Genomic DNA, 16,230 nt, shown 5'->3' with positions numbered 1-16,230 from the left:
GATGGTGTTGTTGATGTCGGGGGCATCTGCTGAATTACTGACAGCTATGCACTCGGAATCAGTGAAGTGGGCCCTTACACCCCTGGTCTCTGGTGTCACTGCACTACTGACAGTTATATACCTGGAATTAGTGAAGCAGAGCCCTACACTCTCGGGTGTCACTGCACCTGCTGCACTACTGACAGCTATGCACCTGGAATTAGTGAAGCAGAGACCTACACTCTCGGGCCACTGCATCTGCTGAATTACTGACAGCTATGCACCTGGAATCCGTGAAGTAGGGCCCTACACCCCCCGGTCTCTGGTGCCACTTGATGGAGCAGGTAAAATAAAATTTTGTATACCTCCTCTATTTGCATGAAATTAATTACGTAATCATTCTAAGCATTAACTCGTACTAATGCGTTTGAAGTGGAACAACTAACCAATCCTTACACCTTGATAAACACAGGATACACGTGGGACTAAAATGCTAATTGCATGGCAGAACAACTAAATTAATTAACTATGGTATGCAAACTAACTTTAGATTGTGGTGAAATAGAGAATTGCATGATTCATGTTGCTTTTGTGATGTTTTGTGCTTTCAGACATGCAGAATGGTGAGTATTATTGCTTTAAATGTTGCCACAAGCTAGGAAAATACTAATATATATTGGGATTAGTGTGGGAGTAAACATTAGAATCTTCATTTCTATATTCTAATTACTGTTATGTCTGTTTTTTGCTTAAGTTGGCATTCGGGCCTGCTAGGCGCAGTACTTAATAGGAAGCTCCAAGGATGCCGCCTTTATGTGAGCGCGATGTCTACTGCGCAGAATGGGATGGCTCGGGAGATCTCCAAGTGACCTTAGTTCGTGTACCGGCATGTCCCTTGTAAAGGATAGGAGCATGGAGGGTTGACAAGTGATGAACGGTGTGAACTACCAAGAGGACAATAGTTCATTATTACTCTGGAACTTTTGCCTGTGAAACACAGAAAAGGATATACATTTGTTCTCTGCCATGCCAGGTCTCATGGGGAATCAGTCAAACATGAGAAAACTCGGAGAACTTCCAAATTGAAGTGGATTAGCCAATCGGAACAGTTTTACCCCTAAAATTGTTGCATATTGATCTGAAGTAAGTGGGAAAAAGGGTTATGTTATGTTAAAATTACTTGTAAAGCGCTCGTACACCAAAGCGGTTTCATGGCGCTGTGGCTACAGTGTACTGAACCAAGAGGTTATGGGTAACCCTGGGTGAATAAAAGGGTTTTCAGGAGAGTTCTGAAACGCGGAAGAGATGTTTCAAGTCTGAGTTCCGAGGGAAGAGAGTTCCATATATGGGGAGCCAGAAAAAGAAAATGTGAGTCCGCCGTGTTTTTTCCGGTTATAGCGTGGAATAGTGAGAAGGTTAGCATGAGATGAGTGAAGGGCCCGAGAAGGAATGTAGCAAGATATTAAGGAGGAAATAAAGGCCGGACCAAGACCGGCTAAGGCTTTGAAGGTGGTACAGCCCAGTTTGAACAGATAGCGCTTGGCCACTGGAAGCCAATGAAGGCGTTTCAGCAAGGGACGGACGTGTTGAGAGCGTGGTTGATGAAAGATAAGCTGAGCAGCTTGGTTCTGGACCAATTGAAGGCGGTGGAGTTGATACACAGGAATACCAACATAGAGTGAGTTGGCATAGTCTAGCCGAGAAATGATTAGAGCCATGAGGACCACAGTAAGAGTCTCGGTGGTGAGAAATCTCGAGATCTTGCGGATTCTGCAAAGATGTAACAGCGCTGATCTGAGATTTCATGGTCAAGTCATTACTGATTACCGCTCGTAGTCGGGAACTGTGGATGCTGGCAAACGCCGAGGATACTACGGAGGAGTGATTGAAATCCCCTTTTAACTGGAAGTTTTTATTGGAGCTTTTTTAAAAGGACTGGAAGAAGAGTTCCCCTAGCGCAACATACTTTGGAACTAAATATCCGTCCCGGGACTGCGAGGCCCAGGCTGCCCTGCATCGCAAATCCGCAGCGCACCTGGTGCCTCTTCCCGGCCCCTCCCCTCGTTACCAGGCACTTCAAAACGACTCGCGGCCCCCGCTTCGCGGGAGCCGCTCGTAGTCGGGAACTGTGGATGCCTGCAAACGCCGAGGATACTACGGAGGAGTGATTGAAATCCCCTTTTAACTGGAAGTTTTTATTGGAGCTTTTTTAAAAGGACTGGAAAAAGAGTTCCCCTAGCGCAACATACTTTGGAACTAAATATCCGTCCCGGGACTGCGAGGCCCAGGCTGCCCTGCATCGCAAATCCGCAGCGCACCTGGTGCCTCTTCCCGGCCCCTCCCCTCGTTACCAGGCACTTCAAAACGACTCGCGGCCCCCGCTTCGCGGGAGCCGCTCGTAGTCGGGAACTGTGGATGCTGGCAAACGCCGAGGATACTACGGAGGAGTGATTGAAATCCCCTTTTAACTGGAAGTTTTTATTGGAGCTTTTTTAAAAGGACTGGAAGAAGAGTTCCCCTAGCGCAACATACTTTGGAACTAAATATCCGTCCCGGGACTGCGAGGCCCAGGCTGCCCTGCATCACAAATCCGCAGCGCACCTGGTGCCTCTTCCCGGCCCCTCCCCTCGTTACCAGGCACTTCAAAACGACTCGCGGCCCCCGCTTCGCGGGAGCCGCTCGGAGTCGGGAACTGTGGATGCTGGCAAACGCCGAGGATACTACGGAGGAGTGATTGAAATCCCCTTTTAACTGGAAGTTTTTATTGGAGCTTTTTTAAAAGGACTGGAAGAAGAGTTCCCCTAGCGCAACATACTTTGGAACTAAATATCCGTCCCGGGACTGCGAGGCCCAGGCTGCCCTGCATCGCAAATCCGCAGCGCACATGGTGCCTCTTCCCGGCCCCTCCCCTCGTTACCAGGCACTTCAAAACGACTCGCGGCCCCCGCTTCGCGGGAGCCGCTCGTAGTCGGGAACTGTGGATGCTGGCAAACGCCGAGGATACTACGGAGGAGTGATTGAAATCCCCTTTTAACTGGAAGTTTTTATTGGAGCTTTTTTAAAAGGACTGGAAGAAGAGTTCCCCTAGCGCAACATACTTTGGAACTAAATATCCGTCCCGGGACTGCGAGGCCCAGGCTGCCCTGCATCGCAAATCCGCAGCGCACCTGGTGCCTCTTCCCGGCCCCTCCCCCTCAGGTGATATATCCAACACTGAATCCCGCGTACGCGGGACGCGAGCGGGGCGCAGACCAGGGCTAAGCCCGGGCAAAGGGCGGGCCGTCTGAGGCCGTCCGAGGACGATTGAGGACGGGCCGGGCCACCCCCCTAACTTTTCCTTAGCTGTGCAAATTGTGTACCCCTAATTCTGAAGTCATAACGGTATCATATTGTCATTTTTGACCATTTACTTGGGGTTCCCCTTTACTACGGTCTTTGAAAATGTCTACATGCCCTGGGAAATCCCGCAACCTAGTGGTAAATACATCTAAAGGTGTGGTTACAGGCACTATTGACCATTTCTTTAAACGTGTGACCACAGTTTTGGAAAAGGAGATTGCGGACACAGAGAAGCGACTCTCACTAGACTTGTTAACGGGTAAACGATCTTCCCTGGGTAGAATTGGGAATGTTCTTTCCCCTGGGGTGGCAGCAAAGGAGATAAGTGTTCCTGGTTCTTACTCCATGTTCGAACGGGAAGAAATGAATACTGAAATTAATCGCTCTCCCGCAATCCTTAACGCTGTCCATACATTGAGTTCAACAATTTCTGGGTTATCAGACTCGCCAAATTTGGACATATCGTCCCCATCGAGTTTAGGGCCCTCTGACCCCAGGCCTAACGTAAGAAAGAGGCGAGGTATATCCACTATATCATCGAGGGCAAAAAAGGAGAAAGCAAAATCGCAATCTAAAAAGCTAACATCCTTAGAGTCCATGGAAATAACTAATCCACCTGTAACCACCACTATCACAGGGTTCGCATCTGGTCAGGATTTCGTGGGTGAACTACTTAATAAAATTGAGATCTTGCTTAAGTCCCTATTACTTCCTCTCCTAGAGAGGACCAGATTAATGACCCTGCACCTTGACGATTTGGGCAAAAAGCAGCAAGAGAATTGTGTAGTCCTAACCGAACTAGCTAGAGTGCAGACAAAAAACATCACGTCTGACTCAGACGTTTCTTCCATCCGGCCCTTACAACAACCATCAACTAGTGGTATCGCCACAAACAGGCATAATGTTTTGGGTAAAAAATCACCGGGAAAGTCAGCTAAAGACATCAAAGGCAAAGGTCCCACTAACTCCTGTGGCAATGAATCAGGAAGACAAACAGAGAGGTCTGATAGCACTAAAATCGTTGAAATAGGAAACGTCGAAAAAGTAGTAGGGAATAAAACTACTATGGCTACTAATAACACCTCTTTAAAAAACAGACAAGAGAACAGAAATGGCGAGGATCCTAATCAGCCACTCTCCACCCTTCCGAGTAGAAGAGTGGATTTACCCCCAGAATCAGCACCACACACTATCATAATGACGGGAGTACCACAACTCCCAGAAGGAACAAGGGAGGATTATTATGCCCTAAGAAACAAAACTATATATTGGTTAAAACAAAACAGACCCCTACCAGCGCACATAAACGGAGAAATCTTAATGGTAAGACGCACGTCTTGGGTGGGTTCAAGACCAAAAGACAGGAAGGGGGATGTCATAATCATAAATTTTAGGGATCACAGAGCAGTCAGATATGTTGGTGACTGGTACGAAGCCAGAGGGGGGGATGGCATTCTTACCCATTATGTTAATTATTTCTACCCACAAGAACTGATCTCTCAACTAAAACCGAATTCCGTAAAAGACCAGTTTGTAGGCTGGAAGGAACTCAATTATCAACCCTTTTTCTCTCATCCTTGTAACTATATTCCTAACCCACCTCTTTTTAGGGGTCCACAGAACAATGCCCATTATTATCAAAGGCCCCTTGTAGCACCTCATAAAGCGAACTTCTATCCTTATCAGGAATATAGCGTGCCTACCTCTAACCACTTCCTCCCACTTTACGATCTGGAAAGCGTAGATTGACTTATTGATGTTGAGTCCTTGCCCCAAAAATCCATTTCTCCAGTACCCGTCACGCCCAAAGAGGTAGCCAAATTAAGTGTCGACACAGAAAGGCAGGAATTCGAAAATGGCAATTACTTACAATCTCCTATTATGCCTTCTATTGGGGGAGCTGATATCATTGCCCATGGCAACAGTTCCCGCAGCGGATCTTTAGATCCGGGAAACTGTTCTTTGGAAATCCAGGACATTCTACCCGTAGAAGAAACAGTTAGTGCTAAAAATATTAGCGATTCTAGAAAGGACGCTCTAACACTACAAATTATGTCCTGGAATATAGCGGGTTTACGATCGAAAATAATGGATGGAAGTGCAATGGACTTTCTGCAGGACTATCATGTTATAGCCTTGCAGGAGACGTGGACCACTAATGAATTGCATATGATAGGGTATAAAACATACTTCTCTCCAGCAGTTGCAGGCTCATATGGTAGGGCCAAGGGCGGCCTAACGATATATATAAAAAATACTATACCAGGATTAGAAGTCAAGGAACTTAGCCTACAGCCTAACTATCAGATCCTGAGGTTATCGTTCCTAAAGAAAAACACGATCTTCCTGGTTAATACCTATGATAATCTGCCCGATTCCGAGAGAATAAATACCTTTGGGGTCCTTCGGAACAAACTTTCCTCCCTCCAAAAGAAAACACACGGCTTAAATGCCCCAATTATCGTCTGGGGAGGTGATTTTAACCATCATCCCTGTGCCGTGAAAAACAGTAAGATCTGCGGCATAGTGGATGAAACAGAAACCCATATCACCCATTTTAGTCATTCTAGGGCAGGGGATCTCTTAAACGACCTTCTGTCAGAACTAGGATTAGTGATTCTAAACAAAACGGATATTAGTACTGGACAATTACAGCCAACCTATGTGGGCAGGGGATGGGAGTCAACCATTGATTATATATTGGTTTCAGCCGCCTTTGTGAGTAAGGCACAGGAATTTAGAGCAGTTGTTAACACGCTAAGTGATCATGTTGCTCTGGCTTTTGATTTAGTGATGGATTTGGGAAATTTAACCCCCCTTCTGCTGATGACTGCACTTGCACAAAATAATTTAACCTTAACTAAAATTAATGGCTATGCCATAGGCTGGGGCAAGATAGAGCCAGCAGACTTGACAAAGAAGGTGGTACTTGCGGAATTTCCCGCCGTAATGAAGTGCCTAGAGGAGGAGATAGAGGAGGAGGAAGTTCTGGAAAACTTCAGTAAAATCTTGGTCAAACTAAACGAGTGCTTAAAACACAAGAAGAAAGGGAGCAAGGGTGGGAAGAAAGGATGGTTTAATCGAGACTGCACCCGGGCTCACAAAGCTCTAAACAAATCCCTGACGAACTCTGTTAGAGACATAGAGGAGATTCGTTCCCTAAGAAGGTCATATAGACTAGCCTGTAAAATAAGAAAACAGGAAATTAAAAAAGCACTTTGGGATCAATTATATGAGTCCGCCAGGAATAAAAATAGCGCAGAGTTTTGGAAGGTAGTGAAAACACCCTTTCTGGTAAATGTAAGTGATCAGCCAACAATAGATGTAACAATAGATGGCTCTGAATGGGTCAATCATTTCTCCAAAGTCTTCGGTAGGCTCTCAGGAGTTGAACAATCAGAGGAGACTAATCAGAGCCCACAAGGTAATTTATTTCCCATACCCATAAATTTTGAAATTACTGAAGTCATAAATGCCGTCAAAAAGAGTAAGCGTGGAAAAGCTCCGGGACCGGATGGTGTCCCAGTGGACTTTTTTAAATTTAATTTAGACCTATGGGCTCCAATTTTAAAAAGGGTCTTCGACGCGGCCATGAAGTGTGGACTAATGGAAACTTGGACCCACTCCATTATGGTCCCTATTTTTAAGAAGGGAAACAGGGAGGGGGTGACTTGTTACCGCCCAATCTCATTACTGGACTCGCTTGGAAAGGTACTGGGGAGAGTCCTTCTCCTTCGTTTACAGGAATGGGCGGATGACCAAAAAATACTATCTGATATCCAATATGGCTTTAGGGAGGGTTTTGGAACCACGGAACAGGCTTTGAATCTTGCCCTCATAATGGGAAAATACGTGTCGGCAAAGCAAGGAAGGCTCTATATGGTCTATGTTGACCTATCGGCAGCCTTCAACTGCGTATCCCACTTAAAACTCTGGGCAGTCCTTATGGATATGGGTATTGATCCAACTCTTGTAAACATCCTTCGTGCGTTGTATTCTGGTGCTTCATCTAGGGTTCATTTTGGAACACAGGGAGAATTATCAGAATCATTTAAGGTGGAGCGGGGCGTTAGACAGGGCTGCGTCTTGGCCCCCTTCTTATTTTCCCTCTATACCAATGGCCTCGAGGCTGCGATGCTGAGGGGCTGCCAGGACCTCCCTCGAGTAAATAATCGTCTAGTCCCCGCACTCCTCTACGCGGACGATGCAGTGATTTTGGCACGCACTCCACGGGAACTGCAAGAAGCACTGGATAGATATGCTAGGTTTATGGGTAGCCTGGATCTAAAAATAAATATAAAAAAAACTTATGTAATGAGAGCAGGCAAGAGACAGAAAGGGGGGAGGACTATATCCCTTGATAAAGAGAGGCTAGAACAGACTTCCCAATACCCATATCTAGGGATAATGATTGATGATAAACTCAACTGGAAAGTGGCAATTGAGGCTCGCAAACATCAATTATTGCGAGCAACAATTGCTCTTATAAAATTTTCTCAAAAGCTGGGAAAGAGACCTCCAGTAGAGCTCCTTCGAATCTATAAGGCAAAGTGTCAATCTACCGCACTTTATGGAGCAGGGTTGTGGGGGCACAAAAACACTACCCCACTACAGACAGCAGAAAATAAGTTTATGAGATTTCTCCTGATGGTGCCTAAGCGTGCTTCCACCTATGCCTGCCACGCTGAGCTTGGAATCCCTCACATTGAGGATTTGGCAAAAATCCAACCCCTAATGCTGTGGCGACGTATTTGGACAGCAACAAAAAATTCACTCACAAAAGACATAGTGACAGATTGTATGTCTCTGGACCACATGGAAAAAATAGAATGGTTGTTGTACGTAAAAAACCTCCTTACAGATTTGGGTTTAGATATATACTTTACAAACCCCGAATTAATTGCCGAGATCCCAAAGAAAGATCTCAAAACTAAGGCTTTGTCTCACATGGAAGAACTTCGGCTGAGCAGGGAGATAAAAAAACCTTCTGTCCAACACTCCTTGGCAGTCATGACTACTCTGGAGATGGAACCATACTTGACTTATGTCGACTCTCAATTTGAGCGGTTCCTTCTAGTACGTTTTAGATTAAACTCTTTCCATAGGCTGGTAGCCTTTCCTACAAGAAACAATTGGGATGACTCGTTAATTTTGTGCCCTTGCGATGAACTATCACAACAATCAACACTGCACACAGTCCTCTTCTGTAAGTACTACACTCCACACCGTAAACTATGGCTAATACCCTTGCTTAGAGCTTTCGGCTTCAATAGATGTCGCCCCGCAATGCTACCCTTGCAATTTTTGAATAATGCTCTAGTCTCAAAAACCGTTAGCACCTTCTTAAAGTGTATTTTTAAACACAGAGTAAACCTTGGATGAATTTAACTTGAAGGTGTACAGACTGGGGTATTACTATGCTGTGATGTATTTGATATAGTTTGTATTTTGGAAATTGTTTTTATTGCATTTGTAAGTTTTTTATGTGTATCTACTTTTATGGTTATTAATGATTATAACCGAATAAAGATTTACTTACTTACTGATAGTCACTCCAAGGCTTTTGACGGACTTAGTAGGTAACGGGGGGTTGCCTAATGTAGGAGGCCAAAAGTTGTTGTTCCAGGGGTTGGAGGTACCGCTCAAAATCAGCTCGGTCTTATCCGGGTTAAGCTTGAGTTGGCTGGCGTTCATCCAATCCCTAATGAAACATAAGGTGGCCTGAAAGCTGGCAACCGACGTAGTGGAGGTATTGATGTTAAACACAAGTTGGAGATCGTCAGCGTAGTTAAAACAAGCTACCTCGAAGTTGCGGAGGGAGTGGATAAGAGGGACCATGTACAAATTAAATAGAAGAGGGGAGAGAGAGGACCCCTGAGGAACACCACAGGTCAAACTGGTCCTCTTAGCAGAGAAAGTATCAAGGCGAACGGCCTGCGACCGATTCTCCAAAAAAGAGTAGATCCATTTTAGAGCCGTGCCATGAATGCCAGCTTCCCTGACACGGTCGAACAAGAGTTTGTGATCGACCGTGTCAAAGGCGGCAGAAAGATCCAAAAGGACAAGGGCCAGGGAAAGATTGTTATCGGCCCCATTCCTGAGCTCATTCATGACAGCAAGTATGACCTGCTCGGTGGAATGAGCAGGCCTAAAACCAGCCTGTTGGGGGTCGAGAAAAGACGAAAGTTCGATAAAGGAGCTAAGGCAATGCGTGACATGAGCTTCTAAGATCTTAGTAAGATAAGGAAGAAGGGAAATGGGGCGGTAGTTAGTGAGGTTAGCGGGGTCAGCGTTAGGTTTCTTCAGAATGGGAATGACCTCTGCCACTTTAAAGGAGTCAGGGACAACGCCTGTTTTTAAGGAGTTGTTAAGGAGTGCAAGGGGGGGATCGGGGCAGGAAGAAAAAGCTGCCTGGAGAAAGAGGGGGGGACAGGGATCTAAAGGGGAACCAGAGCCGATCTTTTTTAGAAGTGTAAAGAAGTCCTCTTTGGAGATTAGAGGTATTTGATCTAGTACTTGCGTATTCTTAGGCAGGGTTCCCGAGACTGTAGGAGGGGTGGGCGGAGGAATACTCCTTTTGATAGTAATAATTTTCTGAACAAAAAAATCAATAAGTGCGTCACAAAGGTGTTGAGTAGGTGAAGGTTTGATAACATTTCTATCGGGCAGAGATAGTTCATTCACGATAGAAAAGATGTCTTTGGTTTTGGTGGCGGAGCTCATAATCTTAGAGGAAAAATATGAGGATTTAGCCACAATGATAGATCTTTTATATTCATTTAGAAGCCCAATGAAGATGCGTTTTTTGTCTGGAGAGTAATTACGTCTCCAACAACGTTCAGCTTGTCTAAGAGAGAGTTTTTTTAGTTTAACCCCTTGAGTGCCCATGACGAGATAGTCTCGTCATGGGCCGCGGTTGCGCTGTGCCCATGACGAGACTATCTCGTCATGAACCCCGCCCGCTAATTCAACGCCCGGCACAGGGCGGGGAAAGGGCGGGGCACACAAGGGGTTAAGATCCTCGGAGAACCAACGCTGGGCGTCATGAGGTCGTCTGAGTGTAGAGCGTTTGTAGGGGGCAACGGTATTACTGGCAGAGACTAGCCAGTTATTGATGACGGTTGCCTGATCGTTGAGACAATCAGTTTCTGTGGGTAAGGAGGTGGAGAGTAGGGAGCAGAACTCCTCTTTGTTAGCCCGGTTCCAGTTCCTGGCTTGAAATCTACCCAGTGTCAAGGGTTTAGCCGAAAGGGGCAAGTCCAGAGAAAATTGAATAGTGTGGTGATCAGACCATGGACAAGGAGAAATGGACAGAGAAGAAATGGATAGATTGGCCGTCCAGAGCTGGTCCAGGAGGTGGCCTTTAGTATGAGTGGCGGTGTGGACATGTTGGGTACAATTAATGCCAGAAAGAAGATCTGTAAAGTCTCGAGAACTAAGACTTTCTTTAGGATCAGAGGGCCAATAATTGAAATCACCAATTATAATTAGTTTAGAGTTGTTGATGACTAGTTGGGATATAAGATCCCCAACTAACTGAGGAAAAGAAGGTGTGGAATGGGGAGGCCGATAGAAAAGGGCGCAAATAAGGGGGGCATAAGGGGATTCAAGCTTTATGACAAGACTCTCAACAGAGGGAATGTTAGCCACGGTTAATGCGGTAAATAGTAGATCTTGACGAATAATAGCAGCCACCCCTCCGCCTGGCTTCCCGGAGGGTCGGTTGGTCTGCAATATATAATAGCCCATAGGGATTGCGGCCAAAGTGTCTGGTATGGAGTCATCCGTAAGCCAGGTTTCAGAGAGGAGGAGCACATCAGGTTTTTCGGAGTCAAGAAGGTGGAAAATTTCTAATTGATGTCTGGGTAGTGATCGCGTATTGAGGTAGTAGAACTTCAAACCCAATTTGGTGGAGTGAGAAGGGTTGGGTTGTCAATTGTTTTAAAGACTTCCGGGAAGTAGGAAGTTGGTTGCCCTGTATGCAGGCAGGGGGAAATGTGTGACAAGTGAAGTTGCACAGCGCATTGACTGGTTTCAAGGTGGTGTGTTATCTTTAGGGACATTTTCCGGATGAACGAGTGTGAGTGAAATGGCAATAGGTACTCTTGTGAAATTCTGGCCTTAATTCTCAGGAGCATTGTAGTCTCCACATGTGTGTTATACCCAGAGAAACAGTTTGCCTTTTGCTCGTTAGAAGGGTAAGGTAGAGGGAAGTGCTACTTTATCAGCGAAACTGAATAATTCTGTGGAAGGGTAGAGGTAAGCGCTGCCTACTGGAAATACAGAATTCTTGTGTAAATGGACAAAACTATCTCTTTGGTTTAGCAAAACAGGCAGTGGAGATGTTTCATGTTGTTACTAACAGATTTTGAGTAAAGAAAACGTAAGAAAACGTTTGCCGATAACATTTTGTAAAGGAGGGGTCAGCAGAAGCAGGAGTACCGAGAAAGGGTGACGTCAGAAAGACCGCGCTGGGATTGGTCAGCTGTAGAGAGACGAAGCTTTCACTGATTGGTGCGTTAGTGTGAGTCTCGCTGGGATTGGAGAATTGCCGGTGTGACGTAGATGCCCAGGATTGGTGCGTTAGTGTGAGTCGCGCTAGGATTGTAGAGCTTCAGGAGTGACGTAGACGCCCAGGATTGGTGCGTTAGTGTGAGTCGCGCTGGGATTGGACAGAATACGGAGAAGCTGTGAAAAGAAGTGATTTACAAAGCCGCGTGATTAAGAACTTTGAAAAGTTGAAAATTATGAACTACGATCCACCTGAAAAGGAGAAAAAATCATGGTTTGTGAAAATAAGAAATGTATTTAAGAAGGATAAGCCGATTGTGACTAGGGAAGGTCAGATAATTCCTCCACCGAAATCGCCTGCATCTTTTATGGTAGCGAAATATGGGTACCATACATGTATCTGGTTGGAGAATTGGGTAAAGTATACCAAAGATGATGGAGTACTCGCGTTTCCAGAAAGTGGTTTGTTTACTTTGGTGGTATTATAAAATTTGAGAGAAAGAATGATGAGGTTAGAACCGAAACCCAGACCTACCCAATTTGAGGCTTTGACGGAGTGGCAAGAAGAGATGTATGAAAGGGAAAGGCATCGGAGTGAAAGAAGGTACAATTACATGTTTGGTAGACATTGTGGTCAGGAAAGTCATGATGACAGAATGAGAAGATGGCGGAATGTGAATATGACTGATGGCATGTTTCCCCCGAGGAATACTGAAGAGACGAGTGGTAGGAAATGTACAGAAAAGAGAAATAACACAGGGTCAGAAGGTTATAGATATGGACTGAGTGAATCAGAAGATGAAGTGCTGGACGACATGTTTTATAAAAATCCGACTCCATATCAACCGAATTCTACTTTACTGACGCCGAGTGCGCCGGTAAAAGAAGCTATGAGGAATAAAGAATTTGAGCAAACGCCACCTAATTTGGGAAAAATTAATCCATTTAAAGATTCTGAAATGCCACTACCCGTTAGAACTGGAAACGAGAATTCAGCCGAGTTAGCTAGAACTACCCTGGAATTAACTGAGAAAATTAGAGAGTAACTAAGACTATGGAAGCAGTGACCGTACCTGTAACTATAGGACCGGTTATGCCTGTCTTTGATAAACAGAAAGATAGTGAGCATTGTTTAGCAGTGCCCTACAATGGTGGTAGACAAATAGAGACAGAAAGAAGCGGTTCTGGAGGAAATGAATGGAAAATGTGGCAGGAACATCAGGTTTGAGTACTCCTAAAAATTTGACCGTAAATCAAAGCCCAGCAAGTAAGACCCTTATGACAACGGAATCTGCAACAGAAACCCCGGAGAGAAAAACTGATAAAATAAGAAGCGAGACAACCCCTGTAGGACCCGCTTCTGAAGAATTAAGTGATTGGTTAAAAAGTTTACAGAGAAAGATACAGAACCACAACCTTGAGATGTAGCAAAATTAAAGATAACGTTAGAAGAATGAATCGTAGGAACCATTCCAACTGAAAAGTTAAAAGCATATCAGGATGAGGAGCTACTGTTCCTCTGCAAAAGTATAACTTGGAGAGCGAGAACTTTGCATGAAAAATTAGAAGAGACAGCGAGTGAAACGGGAATTGATTTTGAGAAAATAATGTCATTACAAAAACCATATAGAGTAGATTTTTCTGAAAAGGATATTGAGAACTTGAATACAACAGGAAGATTGACTCAAATTAAAGAACTGATTGCCTTGCTGAGGAAATGGGGTGATATAGATCGGTGGAAGAGTAGATAGGATAAGACTTTCTCAGCATTCCCGGTGAGAGAAAAGGAGCCAGTGGTAACCGAATGTCCCATGAAGGAAATCCCAGGAGGAGGTTATGTACATGTTCCTTGGACTAGACAGGATATTTTGTCATTTACCAATGATTTCCCAAGGTTAAGAGAAAAACCCGTTGAATGGTACCGGCAGGTATAAAGTTTTGTCAAACTGTCAAAGGTGTTGTGGATAGATCTGAATGGTCTTTTTGATATAATTGTACCTGCAGATTTATGGGCAGAATGTAAAATTACAATAGATTGGCCAACGCAAGACTATCCTAGGGATCCTAAGACGGGAGCCCCTGATCCAGAAGTACTGAAAAAATATGATCAGGTAATTACCTTTTTGAAAAATAAAGTACCTCCAAAGGAAACTGACTGGGTAAAAATTGATAGAACTCACCAAGAGGCTAAAGAATCCGTTCATGCATACTATGAAAGGTTGTTGTTAGCTTTTAAGCAATACAGAGGAGATGAGAAAATAAGAGAGAAGGATCTGAGTCATTTTGTGTATAGATTTGTTTATGGTTTAAAACCTGAGGTTAGTGAAATGATCAAACAACATACAGTAGATTGGCAGAATAAAAAGATAGATGAGGTGTTACGACATGCAAAATATTTCAGTGATGAAGTCGAAGCCAAACAGCGTAAACTGAAAGAAAAGGCAATGTGGGCACAGGTTATAGTAGCGGAGCGACAAGAAGCCGAGTTGATCGACCAAGCTAATGGCACTGGCCAAGTTAAACTAAAGCCTAATATTGGAAAGGGAAAAGGACAGGTCAGTATAGAAGAAGCTAAAAAGAAGTGGCCATGACATAATTGCGGAAAATGAAGGCATTGGAAATCCGAGTGTAAATTGCCACCGAGTGCTAATGGTGATAATGCATCATTGAATCCACAGGTGCAGAATGAGGTGAGTTGCCAACCGCCGTGACAGCAGCTGGTTGTTATCCAACAGTGTCAGGTGCCAAAGCCACCTTTTCCACAGCACGTAAATCCTCAAAGATACAGTAATGAGACAGGATTCTACACCGAGGAACAGGTAACAAAGCTACCACACGCTAGTGCTGTTTCGCAGTATCAGCTGCAACACGATGAGAGTGAGTCAGAAGAGAGTTATTGACAGTGCCTAGGAGAGGAAGAGGAGTGCGTACTTGGCGCAACTCTAGAGGTAGACCAGACAGGACCTTTTGTGGATGGAAAGGTGAATGAAGAGAACATCACTTTCCTAGTAGATACTGGTGCTACTTGTTCAACTGTTAGATCAGCTGACGTTAAAAATCTTCCTCTCCCTGGTGAAACAATCCAAGTAGTTGGAGTCTCAAACAAACAGATAAAACCTTATCTTACGGATCCTGTTAAGGTTAAAATAGGGAACTTCACCAACATGCATCGATTTGTCGTGTGTGACACTAGGCCCGTAAATCTGTTACAGAAAGACTTGTTGTGCAAGATGAATTGCACTATTTTCTGTACCCCTGATGGCATTGCTTTTGAAACCACTGACAAAGACGTATTGTATTGAATGACCAAACTTAGAACCTGAAATCACCGAGGCATTTGTTGTATTTGATCCGGAAGGATTGCCTCAAGAGTTGAAGAAAACCGTAAAATCTGAAGTCTGGGATTTCACAGTAGAGGATATTGGATTGATGAAAAGAGTAGATACTGTGAAGATAATTGTAAAAGAAGGAGTAAATTACACGAATATTCCTCAGTATAAACTGACACCAGAGATAATTACCAGAGTAACGCCTGTCATTGACAAAATGATTGAACAAGGAATTCTGAGAGAAGTAATGAGTAGTCCATGTAATTCTCTGATCATGGGTTTGAAAAAAACGAATGGGACTTTTAGGATAGTACAGGATTTGAGAAAAGTGAATAAAATCGTTGTTCCATGTTGTCCCATTGTACCGAACCCTTCGGTAATCCTATATCAGATTCCCCATGATGTGGAATGGTACACAGTCATTGACTTGTGTCATGCTTTCTTTTCTATCCCATTGCACCCTGATAGCCAACCAATTTTTGCGTTCCGGTTCGGGGAGCGTATCTTGGTGCCGTATCCCTCGAGGGTATACAGAAAGTCCATCAATATTCAATCAGATTCTAAAGAAGTCCCTAGAAGATTTAAAAATGCCCGAAAGTTCAGTGCTCATGCAGTATATTGATGACCTATTGGTGGCATCGAAGACATGAGAGGCATGTGTGGTGGACACAGTTGCACTGTTAAATCAATTTGCGGATGGGGGACTAAAAGTATCCCCATCGAAATTACAGTTTTGTCAAAAAGAAGTACAATACGTAGGTCATAAGATTGAAAAGGGTCTGAGAAAGGTGACTGTGGACAGAATTAGAATAATAAAAGGAATGAGAGCACCAATGACACAAAGAGAAGTCCGAATGTTTCTTGGGATGGTAGGATACTGTCGCCAGTGGATCAGCAACTTTTCACTGATTGTAAAACCATTGGTACGCTTAACAAAAAGTGATGTGAAAGACCCCTTGAGCTGAATAAAGAAGAGATTAAAGATTTTAGACAATTGAGAGATAGCTTGTGTGAAGCACCGGCTCTTGGAATGCCTGATTACGAAAAGGAATTCGAGCTCTATTGCAGTGAG

This window comes from Triturus cristatus, chromosome 1_2 (assembly GCF_964204655.1).
Source record: "Triturus cristatus chromosome 1_2, aTriCri1.1, whole genome shotgun sequence".
NCBI lineage: Eukaryota > Metazoa > Chordata > Amphibia > Caudata > Salamandridae > Triturus > Triturus cristatus.
The sequence above is the reverse complement of the archived record's forward strand: the minus strand, read 5'-3'. Positions refer to the sequence as shown.